General features: G+C 32.7%; 1 pseudogene; it reads left to right on the forward strand.

The window, feature by feature from the left end:
• The first annotated feature begins 4,899 nt into the window (after positions 1 to 4,899).
• On the forward strand, positions 4,900 to 5,744 carry LOC116481047 (ribosome production factor 2 homolog; annotated as a pseudogene).
• Positions 5,745 to 14,166: the final 8,422 nt, after the last annotated feature.

A 14,166-nucleotide genomic window follows, 5' to 3' on the forward strand; every position in this document is an offset into this window, starting at 1 on the left:
TTATCTTTCTCACATTCAACAATTTGTGTGCTTTGAATTGCTTCACAAAATAACACTATTCTTGCCAACATTTACTGTATCTTTGAACGTACATTTCTTTAATTTTCCATATAATACTTTGGCAGATTGCATTTTTCCAAGATGACTGCAACATTATCTCTCCTCTAACATGTTTCTATTTCTAGTATCCTTACTCTTCATCATGAAATATTGTATAATCCTCATCCCCTTAAATTTGAATGGGTTTTAATATAATTCGTGACCAACAGAATGTATCAGAAGGCATGCTCTATAACTTTCAGTCATGGATCATGAAAAATGATGCAGCTTTTGTCTTTTCAGCTGAAATACTGGGATACTCAAGTTTTGAAGGCTTCACATGTTATGTAAACATACTAGTGGCTATTGTATCACCCTGCTGTTAGAAACACTAAATTAGCATTCCATGGAGAAAAGAGAAGCTGGGCTCACCACTTGCTCATCCAGCACCCAAACCCCAGCAATATGTCAGCCTCAGCCACTGTTTGACTGAATCCACATAAGCACCTAAGGATGGAACCACAAAAGGGAACATTTTTTGAATCCTGGATCCAGAAAAACAATGAGAGTTAATAAAATAAATGCTTTGTTTCAAGTCATTACATTTTTAGGTAATTTTTAGGTACAACAATACCTAAGTGGAACAGAAATGCAATACTTGGAATTAGGGATCTGATGTAACAAAAACATACAAAATGTGCATCGTCTTTGAAACCAAATGGTTGGTGAATGTTAAAAAAGACTTGAGGATACTGTTGGTAAACACTTGGAGGTCAGAGATGAAAGTGTATGAGACAAGAAATAAAATAAGACTTTAAAAATACTTATAGTGTTTTCTTATCAGTTATCAGGGTAAGAAGTTGATGTAATAATTATCTTTGATGTTAATCGATGGTTTCATACACACTGTAATTTAATTTTAAATATTTTTATTGAGATATAATTTATATACCATATAACTTACCAATTTTCAAGTGCACAATTTAATAGTATTTAGCATATTTGCAGAGTTATGCACACATCACAATAATCTTAGTACATTTTCATCGCTCTTAAAGAGATCCTATAGCCACTGACAGTCACTCTCCATTTCCTACCCCTAGCCTTAGGCAACCACTAATCTACATTCTATATTTATTGATTTGCCTATACTGAATATTTTATGTGAGTAAAATAATATAATATGCGGTGTTTTACACTTGGCTTCTTTGACATAGAGCCCATGACATATTGGCCCATGTTGTAGCACCAGTACTTCAATCCATTTTAATGTCAAAAATATTTTGTTGTATAGTTATACTGCATTTTCCTTATCCATTCTTCAATTGAAGGGCTTTTTGGTTAATTCTACTCTTGGGCCACTGTAAATAAATCTGTATTTATAGATATGTTTTTTTATTTTATTTATCACAGGCATATACCTAGGACTGGCATGCTGGCTCATGTAGGTGATAACTCTGCGTTTATCAGTAACTGTCATTTCTTTTCCAAAGTGGCTGCTCCATGTTATAATCCCAGCACCAATGTGTAAGTGTTCAAATTTCTCTGTTTCCTTGCTAAATTAGTAATTGTGAGCCCTTCAACTTGTAATCATTTTTAAGATTATTTTGAATCTGGGACCATTGCATTTCAAAATCAATTTAAGAGTCAGCTTGTTAAGTTCTGCAGAAAAAAAAAAAAAAAAAAAGTAAAGAAGAAGAAGAAAAAAAGAGAAAGTTTTCACAGGGATTGAATTTGTATATTAACAACGTTAGGTCCTCCAGTCAATGAATATTGGTACTTTCCAGTTATTTAAATCTTAAATGTTCCCTGCCTGATAGCGCCACAGTGGGTGCAACCTGGGCTATGTACATAATCTTCCTGAGCTTCAGAGATAACAATGATTTTACCTGGGTTCTGTTGGACTGCTTATTTCCTGATGTTTCCATTAAGCCTTTGGCTGGTCTGTCTCTATTAGTATTACACTCAGATTTTTGCCTCTATTAATTAATTGCCAGCAAATGGCTGTATTCTTTTCAAAAACATCTTAGGATGTTCCATATGTTGTTTCAGTCTGACCCCCACAAAAATGAGCCTCTTGGCAGGGATAGAGTGTTGCTATGCTTTGATAGTTGTTCTGGTCCTCCCTTGGACATCGACTGTGCGCTATGAAGGTTTAGTTTGGATTAAATTTGCATCATAGATCTCTACAATGCAGGAGAAAAATACACCACCCACGCTGATATTTCCTTCCTTCAAATAAAAGAGTGAAAGTTATAGTTATGTGGATTCAGTTTTATGCATACTAATGTTTTGATAACAACTCGAAGATTTAGTTTACTTCTTATCCATGATATTTTGCAGTTAATATTTTAAATATCTAAGTATTTTAATTTCCCTTATAATTTGCAGTTCTGAAATTTAAACAGAGTTTAAAAGGAAATATTGCATTCTCTTATGTTCATATTCACTATCATATCTTTTAAAAGGAAATTATTCTAATCCCAAATTTATTCAATACTCAAGGGTTTTTAAAAAATTCTTTTTAACAGAAAAAATAGTATTTTCACAACAAGAACAGTTGGATTGACATACTGGAATGAGGTTTGTTGTATGTCTGATAAAGAATCAGAAAAGTCACGATAATTTCAGAAAACTAATAACTAGACCTGAGGACTAACCCTCAAAATACTAAAGATTTTATATTTGTTAAACAACTTTGGAGCAAATTTTTCTTAAATTTCTACTACATAGTGTGTATATTCTGCTTAAGCATGTGCATTTTTATGAAATTTAATTTAAATCATATGAATATGTCTACAAAATAACTTCTGCAGAAAATATTTTATGGGAGTTAATAATTGGTTTATGTTTTACTAATCTTAAAATATATGTTCATTGTGGTATATCATATATGATTCCAAGCAGAAATAAATGTAATTTAATAATGTTCTTTTAATAATTATAAAATTGAAAATACACCCATTTAGAAACCATTGCCCAGAGAGTATACTGTTACCCATCCATGGGAGAAATTTAATTCAGTAATTCCAAGAACTTGACTTTCTACATTTTATTATCTACACAACAGTTGGAGTGATCTTTAAAAGCAAACAAGTATGTCATATCATTCCATAGCTATAATAATTAAAATGATGTCTGGCTATTATTATAATAAAAAACCAAACTTACAACATTCATTGAAGTCCTGTATATAATCTGGGCCCTGGATCCTTCACTCTATAGTTTATTTATTTGTTTCTTGAACAAAACATGTTTGAAATAATATAACATAATGCCTATAAGCATGCAAATTATGAATATGGGTTTCATAACTGCATTTCCTTAGCAACGTATTTATAATCTTTAAAGATAGTAATGCTATCTACTTTGCAGACTTCTTGCAAGGATTAAATCAAATAATACATTTAAAATATTTAGTGTCTGGCTCACAGTTTGTGCTGAGTAAATATAGGCTATTTTTATTATAATGGTTTTTATTTCAGAGGCTTTACAACTCTTTACTCTTACTGGAATGCTCTCGCCATACAACAGCTTTTTATAAAGCTGTTTCTTTCTCATACTGCATAACTCAACACAAATTTAATAGTTTCAGAAAAGCCTTTCTGAAAAAAATACAAAATCAGTCACTTACCCAACTCATACTATATCCCTTCATTATATTGTATCTTTTTTCATGGCAGTTAAATTTATGCATAAATATTTAATATTTGCACATACTGGTTTAATTACATCCAATAAAATGTAAACTCCATAAATTCAGGGATTTTGTCAATCTCATGGATTGATTTCCGTACAAAAGCTAAGAGAAGCTCTTATGTATAGTAGGTCTCAAATAATAAATAATTAATACATATGTATGTTAAAACAAAAGCATAAGTTCCAAACAATATCCATTGTAAAAAAGACATTTATCAAATTTATATATTGTGCTTAAAGAAAAATATAAAACATTTTGTCTCAGTGTCTCTACCACAACATGTTTTATCAACAGCAACAATTCGATGGTAAATTCAATGTTTAATTTTTATTTCTCTTCTCAGTCCTCTAAAGCTTTAACAATTACCACTGCCTCCTCCTTAAAACACGTCCTTGATTTCCATTCCAAAACATTATGGTCTCCTAGATTCCTTCCTACTTTGCAATTTGCTTTTTCTTGGTCAACTTGGCTGGCTCCTCTTCTACCCCCATGTCTCTCAGTAGAAAATTGACCTCTTGGGTCTTTTCTCTTCAGTCTCCTGTCACTTCCTTGATGATCTCATAAAGTGTCATGACTTTAAATGTCCCTGAAAATTCCAAAATTTTTGTCCCCAGCCATGCTGTTTTCCCTGGAATCTAAATTTGAATGTCTGTTTATGTGGCATCTAGTTTAGAATTTCTAATAGACATCTCCAACTTAACATGTCCCCAAATTGTTGTACTCTCATCCCTCCAAACTACTCCATCTGTAGTCGCCGCCTTTCTTCATGCCGATCTGGTAAGAATCCTTGATTGTATCTGTGAGTTTCTCTTTCTCTCAGACCCTGAGGGCAATTCACATGAAAATTCTGTTCTGTCTTGTCTTCAAAACATACTACCACATCAACCTCTAATACTCTTGTCCAAGACTCCATCTGATCTTATTTAGAAATATTGCTATAGCTTTATAATTGGTCTCCCTGTTTCCATTCTTACTTTCCCTCCCAGAAATGCACAGTTTACTCCCAATACAAGATCTAGAATGACACTGACACTTACAATGGGTAAGAAGTATTATGTCACTTCTCTTGTTTGCTTTTTTAAATCTCATTGAACATTAAAAACAAACAAACAAAAAACACTTGGCATTTTACGCGGTTTGGGTTGTGGATTGCAGTAGCCATGGATCAAGTTGTAAAGCCCAAAATAATAACAACCAAGAAATTCCTTGAGAAGAGAGAACTGAAATTCAGTGAAAATATTAAAAATGCCATGTTGATTAAAGAGGAGAATGCAACTGCAACAGTGACAGAAGTACTTAGAGATGTGTATGCACTGAAAAACCTATGTGGCTTTTTGTACAAAAAGAAAAATATTACAAGACCATTCTAGAGTCAGATATCACTGGAATTCTTCAAAGAAGTCAGATTGTTCCTTATTCAAGTATGGCTCCCATAATAAAAAATGAACAAATAATCTAATAAGAGATCACATGTATGGCTATCTTTTGCTAGATATGATGGAATTAGGCATTGAGAAATTTGTCTCATTAATAGACATTAAGAACAGTAAATGCCCTGAGAAAACAAAACCCATGATAATATTTGCTGGTGAGGATTTTGATGTTAAAGAAGACTCTATAAGGCTAAAGAGTCTTCTTACTGATTTCTTCAGCAGCCCAGGAGTATCAAATATCCTCCCAACTAGATCAGAGTATGTTTTACACTTCACCACACAGTAAGGGAAGATTTATTTTTGAAGTTATGAGTTACCGCTGAAGAAATCTGTTGCAGAATACCACAGATTGAATTGGAGATATGGAAATCTCATTGGATCGGGTTCTGAAGAGGACACACGTGGCATCAGACGAACTTTATAAATTATCTATGCAAATGCCAACAACTTTCAAGCCAAAGAGGAAGAAAATTATCTCCCATGATACTTTTGGTGTAATTTGTGGAAGGATTCATATGCAGAAGTAAGGCCTAAGCAAACTACAGACTGGGAAAATGAGGGGTTTGATGTGACCTGAAGAAAATAGAAGACCATGAGAAAAAAAAACAAAGAGAATTTTTAAAAATAAAAAAACTTAGCCAACAGACCAACAGCAATCAAACCATAAAAGCAAAAATTTATATTACTCTACAAGACCCCATATAATATCTCTTTTTCCCTCTGATCTTCTATTTTGCTTTTCTCACCCTTGTTCTCTCCATGCAGGCCACTTGGTATTTTCTCTGTACCATAGAAAAGCCAGGTATGCTCCTAACTCACAGTGTGTGTACTTGCCGGTCCCTTTGTGTGGAATACTTTTCTCTCAGATAACTTCATGGCTCTTTCCTGCACTCCCTTGGATTTTCTTCAAATGTCTCCTTTACAGTTAGGCTTTTCTTGACTACTCTCTTTAAAACTGTAATCCCAAACTCTACATGGCACACCCAATTTATGTTCTCAGGTTTATTTTTTTAAAAAAAACAACTTTTATTCATTTGACGACTACCCATTTATTTCATTTTTTAATTTCTGTCTTTTCTTAGTAAACAGAGAATAATTTAAATCTTATTTCTTAAGTGCTGTATTCCTACAGGAGGACAGAGTTAAAGTAGCTAGTCTGTGATCCATTCATTTTCTTTATTTTCCAGAGAAAGTGAGCTCCTTTTATTTGAAATTTTAGATAAATAGACTAATGACATTTGCTATAAGCAAGAAAGTATCTATTAGATACTTTTTCTAGGATGCCTTGGCTGCAGGATTCCTTACATCAAATCAATATAAAATCCTATGAGACATGATTCTTTGAAGAATGTTATGAAAATGAAACAGGATTTGAGGTATAAATTGGTATTTCTCATCATTTAAATGCTCACTACAATGTGAATAATTACATAAACCTCACATAAAAAAACTGATTTATTAATCTGAGCCAGATATGTGTGCCCTATGCAAGAAAAGGATCTGGAGAATGCTAGAGACCCTAGGAGACCCTAGACAGGTCTCATCTCAGAGGTCTATCTCTGCTTCATGAGACTTGTTTAGTTGTCTATATTCTTGAAATTGTTAATAAAGATTGAAACTGGCTGAGCTTATGCGATGTGAATATAATTCAACAATTCCATGTTATGTGTTACCTCACCAAACACTTTAAACAGTGCCTGAAATATTATGATTTATGAATATTAGGGGTATGAATAAATAACTAGATTATCCTCACAGTAGTCTCATGAAAATTTTGAGTTTTTTATTTTAATATCATTAGGTAACCACTTTTGTTTAAAATGATAAATGTTGTAGATGTAGAACTATATTTAATAAAACAAGAGAGAGCAGAGCTCTTTCTTTTTATAGAGATTTATTATTGTTTTTGTTTCAATTTCATTTAGTTCTGCTCTGATCCTGTCATTTGTTTTCTTCTGCTGGGTTTTAGTTTGGATTGTTCTTGTTTCTCCATGTCTGTGAGGTGTGACCTTAGATTGTCTATTTGTGCTCTTTCAGAGTTTTTGATGCAGGCATTTAATGCTATAAACCTTCCTCTTAGCACCACTTTTACCATATTCCAGAAATTTTGATAGGCTGTGTCACTATTATTGTTCAGATCAAAGCATCTTTAAATTTCTATCTTGATTTCATTGTTGACCCCAAAATCATTCATGAGCAGGTTATTTAATTCCCATGTATTTGCATGGTTTTGAGTGTGCCTTTAGGAGTTGATTTCCAATTTTATTCCACTGTCGTCTGAGACAGTACTCAATTGTTTGTTTGTTGACTTTCTGTCTTGAAGACCCCTAGTGCTCTCAGTGGAGTATTAAAGTCCCCAACTATTACTGTGTTGCTGTCTCATTTCTTAATTCTAGTAGTAATTGTTTCATAAATTTGGAAGCTCCAGTGTTAGGTGCATATATATTTAGAATTGTGATATTTTCCTGTTGGACTAATCCTTTTATCATTATATAATGTCCCTGTTTGTCTTTTTTAGCTGCTGTTGTTCTAAAGTTTGGTTTGTCTGATATAAGAATACCTACTCCTGCTCACTTTTGGTGTCCATTTGCATGGAATATCTTTTCCACTCCTTTACCTTACGTTTATGTGAGTCCTTATGCATTACGTGAGTCTCCCGAAGACAGCAGACACTTGATTGGCGAATTCTTATCCATCCTGCCATTTTGTATCTTTTAACTGGAGGATTTAGGCCATTTACATTCAATGTTAGTATTGAGATGTGAGGTGCTATTCTATTCATTGTGCTATTTGTTACCTGAATACCTTGTTTTTTTGTTGTTGTTTTTATTTTTTTCATTGTGTTATTGTTATAGATGTCTTGTGAGACTTTAAGGATATTCTATTCTGGTGTATTTCAAGGATTTGTTTCAAGAATCAGAGCTCCTTTTAGCAGTTCTTGTAAGTGCTAGCTGAGTAGTGGTGAATTCTCTCAGCATTTGTTTGTCTGTATACAAAATTCATGGTTGATAATTGTTTTGTTTAAGGAGGCTACAAATAGAACCCAAATCCCTTCTAGCTTGTAGTGTTTTTGCTGAGAAATCTTCAGTTAATCTGATAGATTTTCCTTTATAGGTTAACTGATGCTTTTGCCTCCCAGCTCTTAAGATTCTTTCCTTCATCTTGACCTTAGATAACCTGATGAGTATGTACCTAGGTGATGATCTTTTATGATGAGTTTCCCAGGTGTTCTTTAAGCTTCTTGTATTTGAATGTCCAGATCTTTAGCAAGGCTGGGAAACTTTTCATCAATTATTCCCTCAAATATATTTTCCAAACTCTTAGATTTTTCTTCTTCCTCTGGAACACCAATTATTCTTAGGTTTGGATGTTTAACATAGTCCCAAATTTCTTGGAGGCTTTGTTCATTTTTAAAATTACTTTTTCTTTGTCTTTGATGGATAGGATTAATCTGAAAACCTTGTCTTCAAGTTCTGAATTTTTTTCTTCTGCTTGTTTGATTCTATTGTCGAGATTTTCAAGTGCATTTTAAATTTCTCCGTGTCCTTAATTTCCAGAAGTTGATATTTTTTAAAAATTTACACTGTATTTCACTGAATAACTTTTCTTTCATATCCCAAATCATGTTTTTAACTTATTTAAGTTGAGCTTCACCTTTCCATGGTGCCTACTTGATTAGTTTAATAATCTACCTGAATTCTTTTTTTGGCAATTCAGAGATTTCTTCTTGGCTTGGACCCATTGCTGGCAAGCTGGTATGATCTTTTGAGGATGTTAAAGAAACTTGTTTTGTCATATTACCAGAATTGTTTTTCTGTTTACCTCTCTGACTATGTCAGAGGGAATATCTGGTATTCAAGGGCTGCTGTTCTGATTCTTTTTTCCCACGGGGTGCTCCCTTGATGTGGTGTTCTCCCACTTCCCCTAGAAATGGGGCTTTCTGAGACCTGAACTGTAGTAATTGTTTTTGTTCTTCTGGGTCTAGCCACCCAATGAAGCTACCAGTACTCCACTACTGGGGAGTATCTACAAAGAGTCCTGTGATGTGATCCGTCTGTAGCAGGGGAATGAAGTAGACTCTCTGAGGGTCTTGGTTGTTTTTGTTTAGTGTGCTGATTTTGTATTGGTTGGCCTCCAGCCAGAAGGTGGAACTTTCAAGAAGAGTGCATTAGCTGTGGTCCTATTGGGAGGATGCAAACTTGCCCTAGGGACACCTGGTTAAGTATTTAGGGTTCTCAGATGGTTGGCAGGGCCATAGAGCTCCTAAGATATTATGACCTTTGTCTTTGGCTACCAAGGTGTGTAGAGAAAGACCACCAGGTAGGGGAAAGGATAGGTGTATCCAAGCTCAGCCATTCCTTGGGTCTGGGTTGCTGTGGCTGCTGTGGGGAATGGGGGTGTGGTTCCCAATCCAATGGAATTATATCCCAAGGGGGATTATGGCTACCTCTGCTGAGTCATACAGTTCGCCAGGGAAGTGGGGGAAAGCTAGCAGTCATCGGCCTCACCCCACTCCCATACAGCTGGCAGTCCTAAAGGCAGGTCTCACTCCCACTGTGCCCCCTAAACAGTATCCAGTCAATTTCCAGAGAGCTGGTGACCAGGACTGAGAACTTGCCCAAGACCACAACATTCCCTGTTTAGAGACCAAGAGAACTTAAAGTTTTTTGGTGTCTTTAGGAGCCTGCAGTGGTGATCCAGTTCCCTCAAAAGGTCTGTGGATTTCTCTTCTTTTTTTATATAGATTTACTAAATTAGAGCAAGAGAAATGATATCGTGTAGCTAATATTTATTAAAGTTGTTGGGTAAATTAATCCCCTGTGATAAACATACATTAAAATTTTTAGTCAATAAAAGCATCTTCCTTTCATAAATGCTCTGTTTTGTCAATAAGTTTTTGTTTAATCTTCCTGTCAAGTATACGTGTCAATAACCTTTGGAAATGCTTAAATAAATTTTTCAGTATTTTAGGAATGTCCATTGTCCTTCCTAACAAGTAGACTTATATGGGAATTCAAATTTATGATGAAATATTAGAGAAAGTACACAGTTAATGTAAAGTTAGGATATTGGTTATGTAAATATTTGATAATTTAGTGCTCTAATCCATAGTTAGCTGAGTTGTCTTTCAAGACCTGTACAAAAGAGTTCTTTTTTTTAATTCTTAATTATCCGAAAACTCAATTTGATAGTAAACTTTCTTAATTAGGTTTTAACGAAGAACGTGAGACGTATATCTTTTTACTCACCATTTATTATTCTGTGCTTCTTTTTGCATTACTCCAGCCTTTAACTTGAACCCATATGAGTCATTGTTTTTTGAAACTTTTTCAATTCTGTTTTAAATTCCTATTGAAGTTTCCTTGTCTAACACATTACTAAAATAAGTATTATTTCTTTCTAATGGCACAGTTGAGGAAATATTTTGACAGCACCACTGCTGCAAATTACATATTAAGGAAAGATTTGTGTTTATTAACTTTCATGCTGAAAAAAAGCAGAGAATAGGCAAGAATAATTAATATCTTTGTCCATTGCAGCCTCTCAATTTTGTTATATCTTTTAAGACTTTTGAGGAAAGTTGTGTAACTGAATATGTCTAGCAATAGACATCTTGGACTTAACAGGTATTTAAAAAATACGAGTTTCCTAGGAAGATGACTGTACTTTAAAAATTTTAGCTTTATGCATGATATGGCGTATGCTAAGCCTTAACCATGAAAGAATATCATAATCAGCTAAGTGTTTGCCACTTCTGATGGTGCACAAGCTCCTTGAAATCCATGTATCTCTTTCTGATATGTGTTAAACACTTAGCTGATTTCAAGGAACTAAGTGTTAGCTCCCATCAGAAGTCTACCATCTGAAGTCCAACTACCATCAAAAGTCAAATTGTTTTCCTGTTTACCTCTCAGAATTGTTTTTCTGTTTACCTCTCATTTAGGTAGACTGTCAAAGGGAATATCTGGTATTCAAGGGCTGCTGTTCAGATTTTTTTTGGAGTGCAGGAAGAGTGAATACAGAACTTAGCTATGGTATTTTACTATAGAGTTTAGTAGGGAAATATTATTGTGGTCCCTGTGCCTCAATTTAAGTGATTTCCCTTCTTGGATCCAAATCTTGGCACTGTTTTGGGGGTGCTTAAAAGGCTATTCTGTAGAGTTTGTTGTATGTTTTAATAGGGTTCTTAACACAAAATATTTATGAATTATAACATTTTAGTAACATTGCAACTTAGTATGAAATTTATCCTTGACTTTAATAATGTGTTCATGAGCAAGACGTTGTGAGTCTGAAAAATTGTAAGGTTCCTGTTGATAGAAAATATAACAAAATTTATGCAAAAGTTTGCATTTGCCTATTTGACATATATAAAATGTACACCTGAACATTGTTCTTTCACAAAAATAATATTATATATGTGATACAAAAAATAAATAATTTGTATTTTAAATTTTATTAAGGGGCCAGTTTTGGTTTTACAAATAATGACTTCTTACGTCTTTCTAGGCAAACTATCATAATTTGGCCAATGGGAGCTCATTTAAGATGACTGTCATGTCCTGTTAATAAATTGTATAAAATTTAAAAAATCTTATTTTTTTCCTGGAAGAAAAAGCCATATGTCATATAACCACTATGTACCTTTCCTGAGCCAGCTATAGAAACAGACATGCATCAAATAAACCTGCAATTCCTCTTAGTAGAAAAGGATATTAGTAATTATAATCTTAGCCATAGTAATTACTTGAAATTTGGAATTGTGAAGTGGCTTTGTTTTGGGAAAATTAATAGAATAGTGGTTAAGAAAATAAACTTTGAAATCAAGTATTCATTTTGATATTTTTACAGTTACTCTCCAGCAGTACTTCATAATGTACTTAAGCATATATATGTACTTAAATATAGCTATATATCTAGGGATTTTCTACACATTTTGCTCATTTAATGTAATTGTTGTTATAACTAAAATGAAATTAGAATTCACACATAGATTTTTAAAGGTGAAATAAAATGTTTGTTTTAACTGGGGAACAACTATTTCTGTCAAATCTAAAAGCAACAGAAAATATAATGTACATGTTTCTTAAGTATACAATATAGATGTTTTCAATTTTATTTTTATCAGTATTGTGTTGCAATAAGAGAAGATTTCAATTCAATTATTTGCCTTCAGGAGTTATCAGACTTTCAAAATAGTAGCATATATATCTATATCTATAGTGAAAACAAATAATATATTTATACTAGATCTTAGCCAAAAGGCTGAGAAGTGATCCAAATAATATATTTAAATTACAGTGTTATGATTTGCTAAATAACATGTTTAAATTAGAATAGTATGTCTTAAAATCATAGGCTAAATTAATCAAATTATATTAAACACTCTAAATACAATACAGAAAAATCTTACTGTTTTAGTGTTGAGCCATATGAAAAAGTTTCTACAATGATATACCTAAGTACAGAACACAAGGTGATGGTCTGAGATCAGGCTTATTTCTTATAAATTCTCCTCTAGATAGCTAAGAATTAGGCCTAGCCAACCTGAACACAGTGCCTATTGCCTGAGAAGTTGTCCTAACTTAACTTTGAAAACACTAGGAAAGACATCTAGATTTAAAACATATTTCAAAATAAATGAGAAAACTATGGAAAGAATCATAACTTTCTGAAATTATACTTTTATTTGCTCTTTGATTTTTCTGAGCCAAATTATAGATTGAGTTTATTCATATGAATATCTATAAAGACATACATATATAAGCACATTAATGTTATTGTGCCTATGTGTGTGACTTTTATTCAACTGTCAGCTTCATATAATCATTTTCTCGGAAGTGTTCTTAGGTAAGTGTAGCCTGTTAATTACCTCAGTACTACTAATTATTCTAAAGATTAGAACGTTACAAAGGAATTTCAGAAAATATGTACAACTTAACCTCACAGTACTTGTAATATTGCTGATATTGTTTATCTCAGAAAATATTATATATCAAAAATAAAACAAAGTTTAAAAGTTTAATTAGAACAATATCTTTGGTCCACATGGTTTCAGAATCATCTGAATTTTATGAGACATTTATGAAAGACAGTAGTATTTTTAAATATAAGGGTTCCAGAGCCATCTTTATATTTACATGGCATCAAATTTTAGCTTAATTCAAATGATCTGATTTACAATAATAAAGATAAGAAATATAGAAATTAAATGTTCCATTCAATTTAGCTTTTATGCAAAAATCCAAATAATTTCTTGAAAAGATATATTATGCTCTTAAACAATTTTCCCTCTAGGAACACATAGTCACCACAGAGATAAAACAACACTGAATTATCTTAAACTAATAGGATAAAACAAACTTACACTAAATGACATAATATAACTTACTTTGCCAAATAATTTATTTGTAAATGCGTGTGAAGTAAATTTTGCTCAAGGTTTAATGTTTAAAATTTGTTAGTCTTCAGTTGTAACTCTGATTTCTATTCAATATTTTTGAATTAAGTGCAACCAATTTCTGATTCTTAACTATCTAACTTTAAAATATACCTTTTGCCAAAAGACAAACACAAGTATCTTCTATTTTTCTTTGTGAGTTTGTGTGCACGTGTATGTGTGTGTTGGTTATGTTTATTTGTTGAGTTTGGCATAGTTGATTACTGACTGCTGATCTGCTTTGAATTAGAATATTTTTATTCTTTAATCCTGGGTAAGTTTGGCTTTATCTCATGGGTTCTGAGGCTGTTTGGAAAAAATAATATTTCATTTGCATTTCTGCTTTTAAGAATTTAGAAAATATTACACTGGAAAATGTTTTAATTTTAGATACACTTTAATACTGATTGAAATCATTCTTATTCAACTATACTTACATTGATTTAATTAGAAGAGGAATTTGTTTTCAGTATTTCTTAGTACATTGTAATTAATTAACTTAAAATAGGTTTTGAAAATACTAAGAGGTCAGATATACAATAATCCAGTTTATC

This window comes from Hylobates moloch, unplaced genomic scaffold (genome assembly GCF_009828535.3).
Source record: "Hylobates moloch isolate HMO894 unplaced genomic scaffold, HMol_V3 SCAFFOLD_3, whole genome shotgun sequence".
Classification (NCBI taxonomy): Eukaryota; Metazoa; Chordata; class Mammalia; order Primates; family Hylobatidae; genus Hylobates; species Hylobates moloch.